This window comes from Psammomys obesus, unplaced genomic scaffold, assembly GCF_907164565.1.
Source record: "Psammomys obesus unplaced genomic scaffold, mPsaObe1.curated_primary_1811, whole genome shotgun sequence".
Taxonomy (NCBI): Eukaryota; Metazoa; Chordata; class Mammalia; order Rodentia; family Muridae; genus Psammomys; species Psammomys obesus.
In genome coordinates this window covers 37,988,271-38,011,142 of record NW_026596079.1, presented here as the reverse complement: position 1 = coordinate 38,011,142, position 22,872 = coordinate 37,988,271, and positions in this window count along the sequence as shown.

The window sequence follows — 22,872 nt, the reverse complement described above, 5'->3', positions numbered from 1 at the left end:
CCTATCCTTTTGTGCTGGGGCAGGAAAGCTTCCTCACTTACCCACCAGAATTGTTCCCATAAGCCCTCCCATTTTTTACTCTATCCCATTTCCATGTCCCCAACTGGTAGTGGACTAGGGGTTCAGACTTTAACTGGATCAAATCCCTGCGCCTAACTTGTGAAGAATTTTTTATTAGTGTTCTGTTTATTTTGCCTCGATACTGAAAAGGCTGTCCATCTAATAGAGGACATAGACAGCCTCTTCGTTTTCTGCTACCTCATAAAAGCTGGGTTTCCATAAGAGAAGATAGAGTCTACAAAACCAAGAGGAAGAGAGAACTGGACAGGGGGTTCTCTCTATGGGCTTCACACTCTTCCTTCCACCAGGCCTGAGGACCAGCTAAAGTCTTGTTCTGTCAAGAGTTCCTGCTGCTTGAGGCTATGTGTCCAAATTAACACATTTGTCCAGGACAAATTTAATGAAGTTCTAGAAACTCTAGGATTGCTGAGGTTGCCCAGGCAGCTGTAAAGCACCGAGGGAGTACGAACTGCTGGCCAACCCCCTGGCAAGTAGTTTGTTTCCATGAAACGCATGACACTCCACAGTCGCTTAGACTCGTCTTCCTGCCCCTGAGCCTCCATCTAGGTAGTGTCTGCGTCTGGAACACTCGCTCTCATCCACAAACACACAGAAAAGGGCTGATCCTCTGCCACAAGTCAGACCTTCAAATGCTTGAATTTAGCTATTTTATTCCCACTGACTCTAAGCAATCATAATAGTATGTCAGCTAAGATTAAAATAGCTGTCTGAGCTTGAACATCTTCTTACCTGCCAGGTATCGAACCTTGAATGAGCTGCTTCTCCTCTACAGGGGTAACAAAATATTTTAGAAATGTTGAAAGGACTAAAGGAAGTAACTTAGTCAAGAGACTGGGCACAACACCCATCACGGAGGCACTGCCACACGGGCCCCACAATTTACCCTTCCCATTCCAGGTACTTGTAATCCCTTGGACCTTGGTTACTTGCTAGAACTCTGTCATCTTCCACTCTGGTGAGCTGGTGGTCAGCCCAGCTTCTTGAACACTGGGATCCCTCTAAGAGATTGTTTTCTTGGATTGTTTCTTCATTCTGTCTTTGTGGAATTTCATTTTTAGCCAGGGGCAAATATAAAACTTTATTCTTGGTGAGTTTTTCCTTATGAATTTTGTTCAGCATTTCTAGCTGCTGAAGTCATTCTGGCTGTCTAACGCTGGTACCCCCTCTGAATTTTGTGAGGTCTCAGGGCCCATCGAAGCATCAGCTTGTGCTGCCAGCCTGTGTCTCCTGTAATCTATTGAGGACTTCCTCTGTTTTTGTTCATGTCTTTGATAAAACATTGACTAAAACAATCCAAGCTCAAAGCCTGGTAACAATATGAATTGATATCAATACCATATAGCACAGAACTTACAAATAACTTTAATTAATACATATGACCTAAGGTATTTCTTAAGACTGCCTTACAGGTGACAGGAATTCTCTCCACAATGAAATTCACCAGTTCAAGCCAAATTAAAATATAAAGGCAGATTAACTGAGGGCGGCTGTCAGGTGAGTTCACCAACATCACAGGAGTTGGTCAATGAAGCCGCCTGCAGATGGAGACAGAAAAGGGAGACACACACAGAGAGAAGAGAGAGGAAATGCAGACACAGAGAAGGGAACCAAAATGTCTGGATTATATAGTGGAGCGTCACTGGGGGAAGGGAAGCCCAGCCCCTGGGCTGGAAAGCTTAGAGTAGAAGGCAGGATATGCCAGCCAGGCTCTGTAACTGGTAGGAACTGAGAGATGCTGGGAGAACCTGGAGGCCAAATCTGCTCTGGATAAATAGCACCTCAGCTGCTTGTCCCTGGTCGGAATCCTAACAACTAGGTACTTTAAATATTTATTTTGCAGGTATGAAAACTATAGTTCAGAGAGGCTAAGTCTTACAACCAAGGTCACCTATCTGAAAAGATATGTTGGATGGATCCAAACCTGGGTCTTTGGAAAATTAGTTGGATCACCCAACCACAGTCTGCTAAGCATGTTCTCCTTTGTCCACAGAGAATTCATTGAAACCATTCTAAAATGATTTGTTTGAAATATCCTAGAAATAGTAAAGTTCTCTTTTGATGGTGCTCACAGTGCATAGGGTGCTTTTATACAGTGGGGGTGGCTGTTTATTACCACAGTACCTCCCTGTCTGTTGAGATGTCATTAGGACCCGAAAGTGGGATTAGCATGAAACAGGCCTTCACTGGTGGCTCTTTCTTACTGTGAGCATCTTTTTTGTTCTTTTGTTTTACCATTTCCAGTTGAAGACTCCCTGCATTCCATCTAACTGTAAACAAGAGGCCAGGAAAATTTGGAAACATGTTAGCGTCTTTTCAGCCCTATCACTGAATAGCAAAAAGGTCCTGTCCCTTTCATGACAAGCTACTAAAAGGGTCAATCTGGAAGTAATATTCCAGCAGTTTTTGTTCTTCCTGACTTCTGACCTCTCACCTCCTGCCACTCTACCTGTAAGTACATTCCCTGCTTCAGTTTGTCCTCCTGTTATATTTATTTATTAAAATCTGACATCATTGGTGGTACCTCTAATATAAAGCTACTTTGGTTTTTTTATATATTTGTTTTTACTTTGTTATTTTTTTTATCTGATTTTCCTTATTATTTTCATTGGAGTAGAATGATCATTTCATTTTTTTTTCTAGATTTCTTCCACAATCTTTGCTTTTTAGCACTCCTGCCAGGGAATCTTTAGTATGGTCTCTGAATGTTTCAAGGTATCAATGGAGAACTCTGAGGTACCTGTCTAATAATCACCAGTAACCATTTTCTTCATGTCTTGACTAGAAAACAAAATAAGGACTCTCTCCTAAGTGCTTACACGACTGATTTCTATATCACAAAGTGGACTTTTTTTTTCTTTTTGTCTTGTGGTAAAGAATTATACACAAATGGCTCATATGTATTGTTCAGGCTTAACAATGTCATTTATATTCTCTGAGAGCCCCTTCCCCAGGAAAACAGATGAGATTGTGTGCAGAGAATGGACAGAAAGGGCATCACACATGAATCACATCGGCTAGCTGCGAGATCATGAGTGGTCACTAGACAACTGTGAACACGACTTCATTGTCTTTTGGTATCTCCATCTAAGCTACAAGTTGTCTTTTGGAACTATTTGCACCTGGACAGTCAAGACCCAGTTGGGTGTCCCCAGCTGGATGTGAAGGTGATTTGCGGGATCTGCTTATAGAAGCCTTTCCTGAAGAGAAAGATAGCCCTTAGTGAAATCCTCAGCCTAGTGTCAACTTAAAACAGCCCAGTGAAGGATCCCAGGCCTCAGGCCATCTAAGGGGCCCCTGGAGATGAGTAGTTTACAAATGGAGGCTGACAAATAGCAAAACAAGGCTTTGAGAATGTCCTGGGTAAGTTTAGCTCCATGTGATATGGATAGTCAGAGATTGGAGAAAAAGACCCTGGAAAATATTTCTGTGTGAAGAAGAACATTTCAGAATCATTGTGAGATCTATGCATTTCTCCTCACTCAACTTGATTTCCCAGGTTAAAACAAAGCAACAACAAAACAAAACAAAAAAAACAGATGACATTGAGCCTCCATTCTCGCCTACAAAATCAGGGCTCATGTATGCCACATGGCTTTTTGGATAGTGTGGTGATTTGAGTAAGAATGGTCCCCATAAGCTCATATGTTAGATTGCTGAGTCACCAGGAAGTGGAACTATTAGAAAAGATTTGACAGATTAAGAATTGCATGGCCTTATGGAAGGAAGTGTGTCACTGGGGATGGCCTTTGAGGTTTGAAAAGCCTACACCAAGCCCAGTTTCTCTCTCTCTTTCTGCATGCAGAACAGGATGTAGCCCTCAGCTACTACTTCAGCACCATGTCTGTTGGATGCTGCCATGCTGGCCCCCATGATAATGGACTAAGCCTCTGAAACTACAAGCAAACCTCCAGTTAAATGTTTTTGTTTTTTTTTTTAAATAAGAGCTGCTGTGATCATGTTGTCTCTTCACAGCCAGAGTGACTAAGACAGGCATGATCATCACCACTGAGGATTATCGTGGCACCCTGAGCCAGCTACCACTTCAGCCTTGGGTACTGAAGAGCAGAACTGACTTAGTAAAGGAGCTTCTCAGGACCCTTTGATTAGACAACAGAAGAGATTGACAGCAAAAGCACATTTGTTATACAACCCAGCAGGTCGACCTGGCACGCAGACATGCACAAAGCTAAGGTAGATACTGTTTGTGACACAGTTCTGAAAAATCAGCTCTTGATGGTTGAAGGAAGAGACAAGGGGTTGACTCATCCTGAATGTTCTAAGTTTGATTAGTGCTGACTGCTTAGAATGTTGATTATTCTGTCAAACTTTACCAACTCACTACCTAAAGACTGTTAGGAAAATAATCCAAAGTGCATCAAGCCAGAAATAATAATTTTTTAAAAAGGTATGGCTTTCTCAAGAGAAGGGACAGACACAAAGAACAGAGTCTCACAATTATGTGAAAGTCAAGTCTAAAAAGCCAGGAATCATGCCACTTCACAAGGACATCATCAGCCTTCTTGGGGTACCAACACCTCTCTCCTGTTTTATATCATTTTGGAGATTCGGGTTTAGACATTGCAGTCTGATTATTAGACTCTAATCTAATCAGCTCTAATCATTCTGTGTTCAGGATACCAATAAGGAGGAGAAGGGAAGAAGAAAGAGTTGAAAGAGAGTGAATCAGAAGAAAAAAAATCTCAACCCGTTCCTTTGCAGACTTTGACCTGAATTCTATGTAGAATTTTGTCCATTTGTCTCAGAGGCAAGTGAGCATGTGAACTTGGGGAGAAGCAGAAATAAAACAAAAACAGAAACAAACACTTGGAGGCTTCTTTTAATTATATATGTCTCCCTAATTGCTGTGTGAGCCTTGAATGAGGTATCTCGGCTTGTGTGGGAACACACACGGTAAGCCCAGGGCAGAGTGAGCCGGGACACGCAGGACCTGACAGAGACAGTGGGCCACAGGTGTTCTTCAGGGAAAAGTCTCCTTCCTGTTGGAGCACAGTCAACAGGGGCAAGAACACAGTAACAGCTGCAATGTCTAACAAAATCTTCCCATCGACTACTTTTCCTTTCTCTTCTTGTTTGCAAAAAAACATCAAAGTATCATGACCCTCGGGAGGATGCTTAATTCTCATTCAGAATGGCAAACAGGATAGACACCAGAAGCTGCAGAAGAGAAGGAACAGGACTGGAGCCTACCAGAGGTGTCCTCTGAAAGACTCCACGCAGCAGGGGGTCAAAGCAGACATAGAGGCTCACAGTCAAACTTTGGGCAGAGCACAGGAAGTCTTATGAAAGAAGGAGGGCAGGATAGAAGGACCCAGAGGTAACAAGAGCTCCACAAAAAGACCAACAAAGCTTAAAAATCAAAGGCCAGAATTTCTGAATCCATTCCTCAACTGAGGGACATCTGGGTTGTTTCCAGGTTCTGGCTATTACAAATAAAGCTGCTACAAACATGGTTGAGCAGATGTCCTTGTTGTATACTTGAACAAATTTGGATGTGTGCCTAGGAGTGGTATGGCTGAATCTTGAGGAAGCACTATTCCTAATTGTCTGAGAAAGCACCAGATTGATTTCCAAAGTGTACAAGTTTACATTCCTACCAGCAGTGGAGGAGTGTTCCCCTTTCTCCACAACCTCTCCAGCATGTGTTGTCACTTTAGTTTTTGATCTTAGCCATTCTGATGGGTGTAAGGTGAAATCTCAGGGTCGTTTTGATTTGCATCTCCCTGATGGCTAAGGATGTTGAGCATTTCTTTAAGTGTTTCTCTGCCATTCTACAATCCTCTACAGAGAGTTCTCTGTTTATCTCCGTGCCACATTTTTAAATTGGATACTTGATATTTGCTTCTTAACTTCTTGAGTTCTTTATATATACTGGATATTAGCCCTCTGTCAGATATAGGGTTGGTGAAAATCCTTTCCCAGTCTGTAGACTGTCGTTTTGTTTTGATACAGAGATTGTGTTACTTTTTTTTTTAATTTTATTTTTCTTTTTAGTTACATTTTGTTAACTCTGTGTCTCAGCTGTATCCCGCTCCCTCATTCCCTCCCCAACCCCAGATTGTGTTACTTTTACACAATGGAATACTACTCAGCAATTAAAAACAAGGAAATCATGAAATTTGCAGGCAAATGGTGGGATATAGTAAAGATCATCCTGAGTGAGGTGTCCCAAAAGCAGAAAGACACACATGGTATATACTCACTTATATAGACCTATAAGGTAGGATAAACATACTGAAATCTATACACCTAAAGAAGATAAACAAGAAAGAGGACTCGGGGTAAGATGATCAATCCTCACTTCGAATGACAAATGGGATGGACATTGGATGTAGGAGAAAACAAGTAACAGGACAGGAGCCTACCACAGAGGGCCTTTGAAAGACTCTACCTATCAGTGTATCAAAGCAGATATTAAGACTCATAACTAAACCTTCAGCAGAGTGCAGGGAATCATATGAAAGAAGGAGGAGTTAGTAAGACCTGGAGAGGACAGGAGCTCTACAAGGACCAAATATATCTGGGCACAGGGGTCTTTCATGAGACTGTTTCTCCAACCAAGGACCATGTATGGATATAACCTAGAACCCCTGCTCGGATGTAGCCCATGGTAGCTCAGTATCCAAGTGGTTCTCTAGTAGGGGGAACAGGGACTATTTCTGACATGAACTCAATAGTGAGCTCTTTGACACCCCCCCCCCGGGGGAGGAGCAGCCTTGCTAAGCCACAGAAGAGGACATTGCAGCCAGGCCTGAAGATACCTGATAAGCCAGGGTCAGATGGAAGGAGAGGAGGTCCTCCCCTATCAGTGGACTTGGAAAGGGGCAGGGAGGAGATGAGGGAGAAAGGGTGGGATTGGGAGGGAGGGAGGGAGGGAGGGAGCTATGTCTGGGATACAAAATAAATAACCTGTGATTAATATAAAATATTTTTTAAAACCCTAAAAAATTTAAAAAAATAAAAAATTAGACAGCCAAAATGTATCCAATACATTCAATTGAGAAATGTTTATTATTATGCTGTATTTTCTTTTTCTTTTTAATTATTGTTTATATTTTCAATTAAAATGTACAAAATAAAATTACAATGCTGGTCTTGCAATTGTGCTGCAATTTTCCTAAATGTCTCCATAACTGCAGCATTTCACTTATTTGAGGAAGTTAGAATCTGTTCGTTTGTTTAAGACCACCTCAGGTTTAAAGGCTCCTTATTGTCCACTTAAAGTCCATTATAACAGTGTGATAGTTAATAAAACACTATTTTTTTTTCTTTTGGAAAAAAAAAATCTAAGGCCAGGGGTCCCTCCAGAGACTGATGCACCAACCAAGGACCATGCATGGTGAGGACCTAGACACCTGCTCAGATGTAGCCCATAGGCAACTCAGTCTCCATGTGAATCCCCAGTAAGGGGGTCAGGGGCTGCCTCTGTCATGAAATCTGTTCCTCTTTGATCACCTCCCTCTGGCGATGAGGCCTTTCCAGGCCACAGAAGAACAGGCTCCAGGCAGTCCTGATGAGACTTGATAAGGTAGGGCCAGATGGCAGGAGAGGAGAATTCCCCCTTCAGTGGACTAGGGGAAGTGGATAGAGGGAGGGTGGGACTGGGAGGAGATGAGGGAGAGGGCTACAATAAATGAATAAATTGTAAAAAATAAAAATAAAAAACAGCAAAGTATCAACAGGCTTCTCAGCCAGGTGTATTGTTCTTATCTATTGAGTGGGTAGTTTATCAGCCAGATCTTGAGCACAGTTTGCACCTATTTAATAAAGACCTGAGCACATAAATGCAGATGAGACTCCAGGATTCAAGGACTGGACAGTGGTGAAAACCTGTCATTTGAAGAAGCTGGTAGATATGAAAAGGTGGCAGTTCCTGCCTCCACCATGATACAAGTCTTCATAATGGCTACTCTGGGTAGTATATTATAAGACAACATATTTCTGTTTTAAATCTTTCAAAAAATTACACTGCTTATGAGCTAACAGTATAATAGTGTAAAAGACACCATTCTAGACTGAGGAGGGCCTCTGTGAAGACCACCCACCGTGTTTCCGCACCGGAAACGCAGGGCCTCTCTGCAAGCTGCCACCTAGACAGGACATGGAAGAGCTGCTTAATTTTCTTTCTTTCTTTTCATTATTTTTCTTTTTAATTTTTATTTCTTTATTATTTATTACAATTTATTCACTTTGTATCCCAGCTGTAGCCCACTCCCCCGTCTCCTCCTTGTCCCACGCTCCCTCCCTCTTCTCCTCCTATATCCTTTCCCTAGTCCACTGATAGGGGAGGTCCTCCTTCCCTTCTATCTGATCCCAGCCTATCAGGTTTCATCAGGAAAGGCTGCAACATCTTCCTTTGTGACCTGGGAAGGCTGCACCCCTGGGGGAGGTGATCAAAGAGCCATCCACTGAGTTCATATCAGAGACAGTCCCTGTTCCCCTTACTAGGGAATCCACTTTGACACTGAGCTGCTCATGGGCTACATCTGTGCAGGGTGTGTGTGGGGGGCGTCTAGGTCCTCTCCTTGGTTGGAGCATGGGTCTCAGCAGGCCCCCCTGGACACAGATTTTTTTTGGCTCTGTTGGGTTCATTGTGGAGTTCCTGTCCTCTCCAGGTCTCTCTAACTCCCCCTTCTTCCATAAGATTCCCCATACTCTGCCTAAAGTTTGGCTATGAGTATCAGCATCTGCTTTTATACCCTAATGGGTAGAGTCTTTCAGAGGCCCTCTGTGGAAGGCTCCTGTCCTGTTTCTTGTGTTCTCCCACTTCCAGTGTCTATCCCGTTTGCCCTTCTGAATGAGGATTGAGCCTCTTCCCTAGGGTTCAGCATCTTTAGGATTATAGATTTTAACATTTTTATCCTATATTATATGGCTATAAGTGAGTATATGCCATGTGTGTCTTTCTGCTTCTGGGTTACCTCACTCAGGATAATCTTTTCTAGTTCCATTCATTTGTCTGCAAATTTCATGATTCTCTTGTTTTTAATAGCTGAGTAGTATTCCACTGTGTAAATGTACCACAATTTCTGTATCCATTCCTCGGTTGAGGGACATATAGGTTGTTTCCAGATTCTGGCTATTATGAATAAATCTGCTACAAACATAGTTGAGCAAATGTACTGGTATAGTTGAGGATATTTTGTATGTATGCCTAGGAGTGGCTCTTAAGATAGCAATATTCCTAATTGTCTAAGACAGCACCAGAGTGATTTCCAAAGTGGTTGTACAAGTTTATATTCCCACCAGCAATAAAGGAGGGTTCTCCTTTCTCCACAACCTCTCCAGCATGTGTTGTCACTTGAGTGTTTGATCTTAGCCATTCTGATGGGTGTGAGGTGAAATCTCAGGGTCATTTTGATTTGCATTTCTGTGATGACTAAGGATGTTGACCATTTCTCTGTTTCTCTGCCATTCAATATTCCACTGTTGAAAATTCTCTGTTTAGTTCTGTACCCCATTTTTTAATTTAATTACTCAATTTGTGGAGTTTAATGCAATTTCCATTAAAATACCAACAGACATTGAAAGAACAATTCTCAATTTCATATGGAAAAACAGAAAACCCAGAAAGCTAAAATAATTCTGTACAATAGAAGATCTTCTGGAGGTATCTCCATCCCTTATCTCAAGCTGTGAAACAGAAAAACAGTAATAAAAATGGCATGGTACTGGCATGAAAAGAGACTGGTTTATCAATGGAATCAAATCAAAGATCCAGAAATAAACCTACAGATAAACCACACATCTACAGATACTTGACTTTTGACAAAGAAGCCCAAACCATACAATGGAAAAAAAGATAGCATTTTCAATAAATGGTGCTGGTTTAACTGGATGTCTACAGGTAGAAAATGCAATAGATCCATACTTATCACCCTGCACAAAAGCAAAGTCCAAGTGGATCAAAGACCTCAACATAAAACCAGACACACTAAATCTGGTAGAAGAAAAAGTGGGGCAGACTCTTGACCTCACTGGCACAGGAGACAACTTCCTGAACAACAACAGCACAGGAGGCTCTAAGAGCAACAATCAATAAGTGGGACCTCATGAAACTGAAAAGCTTCTGTAAAGCAAAGGACACTGTCATCAGAACAAAATGACAGCCTACAGTTTGGGAAAGAATCTTCACCAACCCTATATCTAACAGAGGGCTGATAACTGGAATATATAAAGAACTCAAAGTTAAACATCAACAAACCAAGCAATACAATTAAAAAATAGGGTACAGAGCTGAATTCTTAACAGGAATACTGAATGGCAGAGAAACACTTAAAGAAATGATCAACATCCTTAGTCATCAGGGAAATGCAAATCAAAGTGACCCTGAGATTTCACCTCACACCCATCAGAATGGCTAAGATCAAAAACTCAAGTGAAAACACATGCTGGAGAGGTTGTGGAGAAAGGGGAACCCTCCTCCATTGCTGGTAGGAATATAAACTTGTACAACCACTTTGGAAATCACTCTGGTGCTGTCTTAGACAATTAGAAATATTGCTATCTTAAGAGCCAGCTATAGCACTCCTAGGCATACATCCAAAATATCCTCAACTATACATTTGCTCAACTATGTTTGTAGCAGATTTATTCATAATAGCCAGAATCTGAAAACAACCCAGATGTCCCTCAACTGAAGAATGGACACAGGGGCTGTGGTACATTTACACAGTGGAATACTACTCAGCTGTTAAACACAAGGGAATCATGAAATTTGCAGACAAATGGATGGAACTAGAGAAGATCATTTTGAGTGAAGTAACCCAGAAGCAGAAAGACACATATAGTATATACTTACTTATAAGTGGATATTAGACATATATAGGATAATCACACTAAAATCTATAGTTCAAAAGAAGCTAAACAACAAGGAGGACCCTAGGGAAGAGGCTTAATCCTCATTCATAAGGGCAAAGATGATAGACATCAGAAGAGGGAGAAAACAGGGAATAAGACAGGAGCCCACCACAAAGGGACTCTGAAAGACTCTGCCCATCAGGATATTGAAGCAGATGCTGAGACCCATAGCCAAACTTTGGGCAGAGCGCAGGGAATCTTATGGAAGAAGGGGGAAATAGAAAGACCTGCAGACAGGAGTTCTACAAGGACAGCAACAGAGCCAAAAATCTGGTTCAGTGGATCCTGCAGAGAGGGATGGTTTTGGATTTGGATGAGTCTAAATATCTTGACAGAAATTAATAAGATATGATATCTTTTTTTTAATGTACTGCTGCCAATTAGCATCATCTATTTAATCATATATTTTATTCTCTATAATTTCGAATGTCAGGAATAATTCTTTCTGGAGATAACTTGCTTCAGCCTCTTGATGATGGGATTCAGGGCTTGAGCGCACCACCACACCCACTGGGGTCTAGCGTTATTTCTTTAGTGACCTACACTGAGGGAAGATGGTGACAGCAACTACAGGTGTTCCTCATATTGAGTTGGTCATTATCACCAGCAGTAAGTCTCTAATTCAGATAAAATAGAATTTCATAACCCAAGGGTGGATCTTTTTTTTTAATTAGCTACAAAACTAAGAAAGAAGCACCCATTATTGCTCTGCCTCCTATCTCATCAAATGTGAAGTTCTCATATGACTTCCCTTTGCTTGGTCACAGCACTCTGGGAACTGAGGCCACATCTGGGTGCTTCTTTACTCTACCAGTGTTTCTGGAAACTAAGAAAGGTTAGCACTCCGCTGGGGTGGGGCGGTGCTCAAAGGGTGCAGGGTATGCTGGCTGCATAGCGAAGCACACTATTGAATGGGATGACACTTCTGCAGGAGTTCTGCGATGTGGCAAACAAAGTAACCCCACACAAGCGCCTAGCACGCCAAGAGTAGAGTCAGTTTTAGTCAGAAAAGGTTCTGCTAGCATATTGGCAGGATTTTGCAATAGCATTAGGGCTTTGAGAGGTGCAGGTGAGACCAGGAGCACTATAAGGATTCAGAGTTCATTCTGAGTGTTCGGGCATGAGCAGGCTGAGGCAATGCTTGAACACGCATGTTCTACATACAGAGGATGAGGTTTACCATGAAGGCCTGGCTCATGTGATGTTCCGCCATGTGCTAGCTACAGGCTTGAGGCCCAGGGAAGTCAGTGGTGAAGATCTCAGTGAAACGGAGAAGCCTTTGATGTCACCCAATCTGATGGCAGCAGGAGGCTGGGAAACTTACTTGTATAAAGAAGTCAGATTTCTCCACTTTGTTATTCTATGCAAGCCTTCGACATGACAGATAAGGCTCACCACAAGGAAAGGGCCACCTGCTTTATGTAGTCCCCCAACTTAACTGCCAACCTCATCCTTAAACACCCTCACACATAATGCCCAGAAATATTTAATTAGTACCAAATTGATAAAACTAATGTCCCAATTTGTATACCACTTATATCAAAGTAAATGGTTTAATTCTTGTGTCACAACCACGTGGAAGAGTGGAGAAGATGGGGTTAGAGCTGGGAGGAGAGGGACTGTGAATGGCCTATCTGCCCAGTCAAGGTCTGAGAACATCCCCAAGGTCTGTAGGTACATTGTAGTTTTTCAGTAGAGGAAGCATGTGACCTTGGCATTTACCTTACCGCTGCCATGAATTAGTCATTCAGCACAGGAAGGTGTCGGAAAGAACATGGAGACCACTCAAGGAATAATAGTCCAAGTACAAAGCTATGAGAGGAGCTAAGACGACTCCCTCGGGGACCACAGCACATTCGTAAAGAAAGCGCAAACTGTCACTGATTGTGTAGGGCTTCCAGAGGAGAAGAGGTTTTACAAGGTTGGGGTATCACTGTCCAAAGCAGGAGTGTCTGGGAAGGGCGATATTTCAAGGTGAGGGCACAAATACAACTAACCTAACTGCAGACATTTGGGGCTTAAGTTTCTCACAATAGACAAAATAGACACCTTGAAGGCCACTGTCAGCCTGAGGAGCTGAGCCGGAAGGGCAGATGTGCTATCGCAGCAAAAAGCTGCACTAACTTCTTCAGTGCTGAAAAGACTGGCGTGTGATGATGGAGAGGTCACACAGCGACTCAGAACTCTGACCTGGACACAGTCTGTGCGGGAGGAGGGTGCGGTGAGCATTGGCTCACACCATGCAGAGAAACAGCCATTTTTTTTTTCTCACATGTCATTGGCAAAGTTGCGTTATCCCTTCTGAGAGGCAAATGCCGAACGGTTCTACAAATGCTCAGCGCAAAAGAACATCCACAGAGCCTCGGGGTGGTTCAGTGGGTGAAGGTGCTTGCCGCCAAACCTGACGACTTCAGTTCAACCCCGTGTGCCTGCATGATAGAATGAGAGCCAACCTCCACAAACTGTCCTCAGACCTTCACACGCATGCACCGCCACACTGTATGTGTGTGTGTGTACATGTGTTGTATATTTGGACGGCCATATGTAAAGTGAACCAGGTACTAGTTGCCGGCATCCCACTCCTGAAGAGGAGAGAGAGCGATAGACAAAGCCCTCAAGCCAGAACCTCATCCTCTGTCCTAGGGGACAATAAGGGCGCATACTTGAGAACATGATGCAAGCAGCTCTGGCTAATCCAGGGGGAGGCTCCTGCAGAGGCTGCGGTGCCCCAGGCCAGAGCCAGCTCCCTCAGTCTGAGGCTGAGAAAGGCCGAATAACCTGCCCTTGGGGCAATGCAGTAGCCTTCAGGAGCGCAGCAGCTTTAAGAGGTAAAGAGGACAGATGCAGACAAGCTGGGCAAGGAGGGAGCCACGCTCTCCTGAAGTACACCGCTGGGCTGTGGAAAAGAACAAACACAGGATGCTGCTCGAGGTCGTAGCTAGGTCTAAACTGCTTTATTAAAGCAGACGTAATGCATGTTCTCTTTTCTCTGCTCAGTGACTATGTGGCCAGCTTTTCCGCTTGCCAAGTGGAGAGTGAGAGCAAGATAGGCTCCTTATTCCCATGAAGCTTATCTTCAAGTGGAGGCAGATGTATAATAAACAAATGAGCAAAGAAATAAATGAGTGAAAGATAATTTCTAATTATATCTAGTTCAGATAAAATCGAACAAATTATATTTAGTTCTTCCCTCCGAAGAAAAGTGCCCAGGAGAGTGGGGAGTGTGGGCTGAAGGGTGGAGGGGACCCAGACTGGGAGACACGCGCTGACTCCAATCTGTAAGGCCAAGCAGATGCAGACCCGGAGTATTCTGTAACAAGATCAAGTTCTCAGAGGAGAGGGAGGTTGGAAGGAAGGATTTTGTTTTGTGTGTTTCTCTTACATCGTAGTGATGGTGAGTGCGTATGAATGCTTCTGTTGTGTGGTGTTGTATGTACTTACATGTGCAAACGTGTGCATGTGGAGGCCAAAAGGTGTCTTCCTCAATCATTCTGCACCTGATTTTTTGGGTTTTGTTTTTTAAAAGAGGGTTTCTCTGTGTAGCGCTGGCTGTTCTGGAACTCACTCCATAGACCTGGCTGACCTTGAACTCAAGAGATCAACCTGCCTCTGCCTCCCAAGTGCTGGGATTAAAGGTGTGTGCCACCCCTTGCCACCCAGCTAGTCACATTTTTTTTTTTTTTTTTAAAGAAAGGGTCTCTCACTGAACCTGAAGCTCACCATTCCTCCTGGCATCCAGCAAACCTCTTCTGGCTTATGCAAGACAAGGAGAATTTACCACCCCTACAGGAGGGGACGGTGTGTCCCTTCTGTAGAATAGGAATCCAGACCTGGGGTAAGATGATCAGTCCTCACTTAGAAAGACAAATGAGATGTGCATTGGACGTATGACAGGAGTCTACCGCAGAAAGCATCTGAAAGACTCTACCAAGCAGCATTTCAAAACAGATACTAAGACTCATAACCAAACCTTCGGCAGAAGGGGAGTTAGTATGACAGGGAAAGGATAGGAGCCCCACAAGGACCAAATATATCTGGGCACAGGGTTTTTTTCTGAAACTATTTCTCCAACCAAGGACCATGTATGGATATAACCTAGAACCTTTGCTCAGATGAAGCCCGTGGTAGCTCAGTAACCAATTGGTTTCCCATAGTAAGGGGAACAGGGACTATCTATGACAGGAACTCAATGGCTGGCTCTTTGACCTCTCCACCCAACAAGGGAGGAACAGTCCTGCTAGGCCACAGAGGAGGACTTTGCAGCCAGTCCTGAAGATACCTGATAAAACAGGGTCAGATGAAAGGGGAGGAGGTCCTCCCCAATCCATGGATTTGGAAAGGGGCAGGGAGAAGCTGAGGGAGGGAGGGTGGGATTGGGAGGGAATAAGGGAGTGGGATACAGCTGGGATACAGAGTTAACAAAATATAACTAATAATAATAAACAATTAAAAAAAAAAGAATCCATTATCTCCTTCCTCTATACTCCTTACCTACAGGTTGAGATGCCCTAAGATATGCTCCTGGCAATTTCCAAGACCCTATTTTTGTTGGGGGCAGGTGTGGGTGGGCGGTGTCACTAGACTTGACTATGAGAAGAAAGGTTAGATTGGTGGCATGAGGGAGGTGGCAAGTCACTGCACTGTGAGGGCCACAAATGCTGGGGTGGGGGAGCAAGAATCACCTCTCAGCCCTCATCTCCATGAGTCAGAAAAGTTCTGTCTAATCCTTTAAAGAAGGATGCTTGAGGGAGATGACCATCATGCTTGCATTTTGAAGTTTCCTCCCAGACAGCTGAACTAATTTGTAGGGACAGAGAAATTGGTTTGCAGGGTGTGGGTGGAAAACAAAAACAAAAACAAAAATATCAGATGCAGACTCGGTAGGGTGGAAGTGCCTGAGGGCCTTACCCCTGCGCCAGCTTCTCTATTGCTTGGAGCCAGCAGATTCCAGGTGTCTCAGCCAGCCAGTACCACCAAATCTATATATGGTTCCTGCAGGGAGGCAGAGGCAGGTGGATCTCTGTGAGTTCAAGGCCAGCCTGCTCTACAAATCTGGGACAGGACAGCCAAGGCTACACAGAGAAACCTTGTCTCAAAAAACAAACAAAAAGAAAGAAAGAGAAGAGAAAAGAAGGAAGAAAGAGAAGAGAAAGAAAGAGAAAGGAAGAAAGGGAAAGGGAATGAATTTGCAAAGTAGAGTGATACCATCAGAGCATCAAATCACAGCTCTGTATCTGTATCACTTTAGAGCAAGCCACTCACATGTGGACCAGCGAAGCATCTCTGATTGGGAATCCCCACAAGTCATCCAGTGAGAACAGAGCAGGGTTGACCCTGACCTCTGGATCCAGGGTGGGTGGTGATTTCCAGCTAGCTTCCCAAGGCAGACAAAGGCGTCTCGGAGAAACCAAGCAGAAGGCTCTTGGGGAAGAAGTTACACTAGCATGCTGGCTCCCCTCACACACAGTTATAAGCTCCAGCTGGGAGAGACAGGCCATAAAGGACAACTCAGCTAACAGAACATGTTTGGATTTTTGTAATGAGAAAACGCTTTTGAAGACAAAAGACCCAAAGACATAAAGGACATGACTGACAAACCACATGAATTTCAAAAATTCCTCTAATAAAGATCTAGTCACTGCGTGGCGAACATTTCCAGACCACGAAGGGACCAATGAGGAAGGTGCCCTTGAAAAGTCAATCTAAGAGCCAAGTGACAGAAGCAAAGTTTACAGAGTACCAACGGTCAGTACTCTTGTTAAGAGATGCTAATCCTCACCAGCACTCACAGGAGAGAATCCATTCTTCTACGAAAAGCAGGAGAAATTTTAAGATAACTATTTTTAAATGCTGGTGAGGGATTTCTGAAAGTTTCTTCACAGGCTGCCAACGAAGGTGCTAATGGCTGACCCCTCCCTGGAGGATGGTAACGCAGCCTGTGACACAGAGATGGGTGCCCGTCCGCTTTGCTCCAGAGGCTCATTTGAGTCAGCTGTGACTTGGAGAGGACTTGAAGATCACTAATGTTCCCGCCATTTCTAGGGGAGACTGTCTGCGGCGGGCGTCCTGGTGTTCGGGCTCTTCCCGTCTTTCCTCCCTTCTTCCATGATGTTTTTTGAGCCACAGATGCAGGATGTAATTTGATGTCTCTGTTGGTCTGTGCTTCCTTAACTGTGTTCAGTTGTGGTTCTCTGTGATGGTCTGCATTTGCTGAAAAGAGCTTCTTTGATGAGGGTTAGCAGCTACACTTATCTGTGGGTACAGGATGGGATTTAGAATGTAGTAAGGAATCATAATGGCCTGCTTACCAATGTGATGGTGGTAGATTCCTTTCCAAGGCCCATGACCTCCCCAGCCCCAGGAAGCTGGCTGGTCACTGTTCACACGTGCCCCAGCAGGTGGGACTAGTAATTGTTTCTTCTCCTCTGGCACATCACATAGAATTTTCTGGAACCATGAAAACTAGACCACAGGAAGCAGACCTTCAAGGTAGCTCCAGATGGTCCCACATCCTAAATGTGAACATATAAGGAAGGGAAAATTTTTCATGGTGTCCAACCCCTAAACAGAGAGCTATAGGTAACTAGTGACTACCATGAACGAGAGACCTGGCCTTTCCCAGAGATGAGTCCCCTTATTGGTTATCTAACACAAAGCAGTCAGTCCTGAAAACACACATATACAAACAACAAAAATGGGTTCAGCAGCTTGTGTCTGTATGTTTGTGCATACATACATAGATGTGTAATGTAATAAAGAAAAAGAGGCTATCAGTTTGTGAATGGGTGCGTATGGAGGAGGATAGCCAGGAGAGGCTGGATGAGGAAAAGGAGAGAGAAAGTGAAGGGATTCTATTTTAATTCAAAAAGTATTTTTAAAAACACATTTAAAAGGATGACTCATGGTTAGAAAAGAATTAACTCCATATCAACACAGGAATAATACCCCTTAGAGTAGGATAAAATATCGTATGTCACATACGATATTCATATAAATTCATGCATACAAATATCCATAGACAAAGTACAAAGTCCAGAGGATGTTTCCCAGAGAATCCGGAGCTCACGGATTCAGAGAGCCTGGCTGGCCAGCCCTGAGGAGTCTGGTCTGCCTACCCAGGGCTGGACTGTAGGTTCTACGGACCTGCCTTTTAGGTGAGTGTTACGGATCAGAACTCAGGTCCTAAGGCTAGGGCAAGACCGTGCCCGCTGAGCAATCTCCCCAGCCCTCGCCAGACCTCCCCCCTACACACACAATTCGTACGTGCGCACATATTTTAAATTGTCTCTAGGTTGCTTACACCCTTGAGCACCACGTAAACAGTTAAGACTGTGGTGTTTGGGGAACAAGGACCGACGGTATGTGCACGTGCTCACTGCAGAGGCCTTCTGCTGAGTAGTCTTGGTCTGGAGGGTTGACTCGGTGGATTTGGGGGCACAGGGGTTCTTGTTTTTAATCTCAGCACTCAGGAGGCAGAGGCCTGTGGATCTGCACACGCTGGAGACCAGCATCTACATAGTGAGTTCCAGACCAGCCAGGGCCAAGAAGACCCTGTCTCAAAACAAACTTAAAAAAAAAAAAAAAAAAAAAAAAGATGGCTCTGTGGGTGTGGCATCCAGGATCTGGGGAGCAGCCACAGAGAAGGCTCTATGTATAGCGAAGGCTGGGTGTGCGTGGGCAGAGCAGGCGCCATGTGAGACGCCACGAGGAGGTAGCTGTCTACAAGGCACAGACAGGACTCAAGAGAAGCCAGCATCTTGGTTTGGACCTCCAGAACCGTGAGAAAATGAATTCCTGTTTCTTAAGCTAAGGATCTCCGTGTTTTGTTACAGCAGCCAGAGCTGACCCACATCTCGCCGCGACTTTCAGCTTCGGAAGTTAGTATGGACGGCAGATGTAACTTCCCTTTGGGTTCACGCAGGTAGGCCTCAGGGCCCAAAGAGAATTCAGTGTGCCTCTCGGGTACTTTCCAATCACGGGGAAAAAGCCCCCGAGAAAAGCGACGTAAGGAGGAAAGGCTTGTGGTCCATCCTGAGCAGGAACTGAGGCAGCCGTTCTGCTTTCAGAAGCGGAGCACGGATGCTGGCGGCCAGCTTCCCGAGCAGTTCAGGACCCAGGCCTAGGGCATGGTGCCGCCCACTTAGGTGGATCTTCGCACACAAACGGCCACAGCCTCTAACTTCTGGCCCCAGAGCTCCTAGAAGCTGGTAATGAGCGTGATTAAAGGAGGAAGAGACCTTTGCAGCTGCCAATCCATTGCTTCAGAGACTGGGAAAGAGGATGGGGACATTCTGGCTCACCCGTGAGGAAGAGAGATGGAAGGTTAGTGCCTACTAGAATTCACACTTACTTTTGTCGGATCAGAAATGGGGGAGGGGATACACCGTCACCACCATGTAGCACCCACACCCTTCCTCTCTGCGAGCACAGATCCTTGGGCTTCTGAAGGTTACTGGCTTGTTCCTTCCTCTTCTAGTTCCATGGTGCCTTGGCTTTCCTACAAAGAGGCAGAATATTCTTTGTCAGAAGTGACTGGGACCGACAACACTGCAGACGTTTTTAAACTTTGGGGCATGTGTGTATATAGAATGAGATTTCCCGGGGATGGGACCTCATTCTAAGAGGAAATATATTTACGTATGCACGAAGGTAAATTGATACCATGTCTTTAGAGTTACCTACATTTTCACTGTGACCTGTCCCAGTGGTTAGATGTGGTTAGATGTGGAATTTTCTACTTGGAGTATAGGGTCAGTGAGAAAAAAATTTGGGATTTGGAAGATTTGGGATTTCATATTTTGGATGAAGGGTTGAAGCGACAAGGAGCCCTGAGCCACTCGTACCTCTGGGCTCAGTGCTCACGGCTCACGATGAGAGTGACTGCAGGAGTCTGCAGCCTAGGCTCTGGGGACAGAGGTTGGGAGAGACCAGTGTGCTGAAGACGGAGAGCAGCATGGCTGCCGTGTGTTGGCCAGGGGTGGCTGCGTATCTGGTGGCTCTTTGTGAAACTCCTGGCCATGCTGGGGAATGGGGATCTACATGACCACGTGTCCTTATGTCACAGGGTTCCAAAATGTTGGTCCTAATTTTGTTATGTACACGCATACACGCACATGCCACACATGACTTTTCTTAAAATCAGACACAGAGTGTAACCAGATCTGGTTGGGAAAAGAATACAAACTGGCATTTCTTTTACCTGTCTCAGGGGTTTTCAGTTGTCACTCATCTTACCTGGCAGGCCTTTGCTGAAGCGTGTCTGACAGACCAAGAGCTGCATATCTGATGATGTCCTCCCGAAGTCCCGGGTGGCCAGGCACACTTGCCGGTGGCTTAGGCTATCAAGGCTAGGCCAGTGCCTTAGGCTTAGCCCTCGATTCCGAGTGTCCTTTCGTGTGGGCACAGCCTGGCAGGGTTCTCCGAGGCAGGGTCCTCGGGAGGAGCACTGCAGGTTTTGGCTAGGTCCCCAGCTCTGGTCTTGGGAGTGCTCTGAACAGCTGTGTGTAGACTCTCTGAGACAAGGACCTGCCAGAGGCCCCACTGGTGGGAACCTAGGAGAGGCCAGAAGCAGCTGGAGCTCCATGACCTCCTACCTATGACTGGCAGGAGAGAAGGCTCGGCCCTCAACATCCACATTCGTACCCCCCTTCTCCAGGTCAACTGGTGCTTCAGAGAGCTCTCGAGGAACTGAGATGAAGCAGAGCGTTCTTACAGGGCAACAGCAAGTCACTGCTTTTCTTCTTCACCCAAGTGAAATAGTGAGATGACTTGACATTTTGCTAATTAAATTTAGAACAGAGCGCAGACTTTGTAGCCCCACATCATGGGAGGCTTCATTTAAGCATAACACGCATGCCCTGACTCACTTGCACATGCCCTGGATCTTGAGAGTACTTCTTCTCTGGTCAAAATTTAAACATGTCAAGGTAGCTGATAAACACAAGCCTGAGAACAAGCCACCTCACAGCCTCAACTTTGGTGCCAGTTCTCCCTGAGTTCCCCACTGCCGTCCCTCCACTTCCTGCCCGTGTATGGCTCAAAGGAGTAGCGGGTGACACCTCACTCATATTTCTGACCGACACAGTGTCTGGGACCGTGCGATCAGGAGAGTGTGAGTCTGTTTGCAACCCACGGCTAATAAGTTACTGGTCACTTTCAGGGCCATACGCCCTTAGTGCTCTCACTTCTCATTACAGCCCCAGTGAGGAGCCTGAAGCTCAGACAGAGTCATGTCACTCACAGACCCATCTAAATACACATCCGTGCCTTTCGACCTCTAGGTATCGGCCTTGACCTGGGCCCACAGGTAGAAGGATGAGGATGAGCAGGGACTGGTGACTCTGAGCCACAGATGTCACCCACTGTGAACAGATGTCCCTGATCTTGTGTCAGGGCTGTGGAGGAAAAGACTGAGGCATGAGCAGGGGACAGCATCTTAAAACTTTCTTTCATAAGGAACACTATGGATTGAGTAATGGTGGGAATGTAAATTAGTGTAGCAATTGTGAAACACACTAGAGGGTTTAAAGAAACAGCTGGATGTAATGACATACATCTTTAATCTCAGCACTGGAGAGGCAGAGGCAGGCAGATCTGTGTGAGTTCAAGACCAGCTTGGTCTACAAAGTGAGTCCAGGAAAGCCAGGACTCTTAAACAGAGAAACCCTGTCTCAAAAAACAAACAAACAAAAAACAAATACTAAATCTACTGTATGATCTAGTAATCCCATTACTGGCTCTAAATCCTCAGGAAATGAAGTCAGCGTGTCAAAGAGACAGCTATTTTCCCGTACCCATCTCATCACTGTTCATCATAGTCAAGAAATGGAAGCAACCGGAACAGCCATCAATAGGTATATGTAAAAAACAAACAAACAAATAAAACCAACCAAAACCAAAAAAACAAAAAAAAAAACAAACGACGAAAATAAACCAACAGAGTATACACACATAATGGAAAAATATTCTGCCAAATCTTATCATTTTCAACAAGGTAGCTGAACTTGGAAGACATTGTGCTAAGTGAAATAAGTCAGTCATATGATTTTCAACCATATGGAGGAGCCAAAAACATTGAAATCCTAAAGTTAGAGGGTGGAATGGTAGGTGCTACTGAGAAATCAGAGGGCTCAGATGGGTGCGAGGAACACATCCAAAGAGTCAGCAGTGCACCACGTGGCGTAGACGCTTCCTGGCACTGCTGAGAGTAAAGTTCCCTGAACCATAAAACCAAGTACAGTAAGTAACACATTCACTAATTACTTCAACTTTACCATTTCATCATACACGTATATTTGAAACAACATGTTATGTTATGTATATACAACAACTACCCAAAAATGAATGAAAGCTACAAGTTCCCCTTTCAGAGAACGTGGCTGTAGACCACAGAGGAGAGAATGTGATGACCGAAAAGCAGGTGAGGATGTGATGGTTCCAGTCTGAAGAACCTGGGTCCCTTAAGGAGCACCTTTGTCGTTTCCATGGGAAGGTCTGTCCCGTTCTTCCTAGAATAGGCAGGCCAGGCGTCTCTGCTGGAGCAGATTTTGACCATCAAGGATAATTGGTTCTCAACCTCCCTAATGCTGACTCCCTCATGTTGTGGTGATCCTCAATCACAAAATTATTTTGTTGCTACATCATAACTGTAGTTTTGTCACTGATGTGAATTGCAATCTGCTATTCAACCTTCAAAGGGGTCGTGACCCACAAGTTGAGAGCCACTGTTCTGGTACTGTTCTCACTGTCTTACCAGCTCAGAAGGACCTCTCTCTCCTGCCCTGTCAAGTACCTTTGACTGAGAACAGGATGCTGGGTGGCCGTTATCAGTGTGTTATTTTCCCTTTGCCACTCTTGTCAACTAGTTTAAGTCTCATTGGTAAATGTGTACAAGGTGATGTCATGGAGATGAGG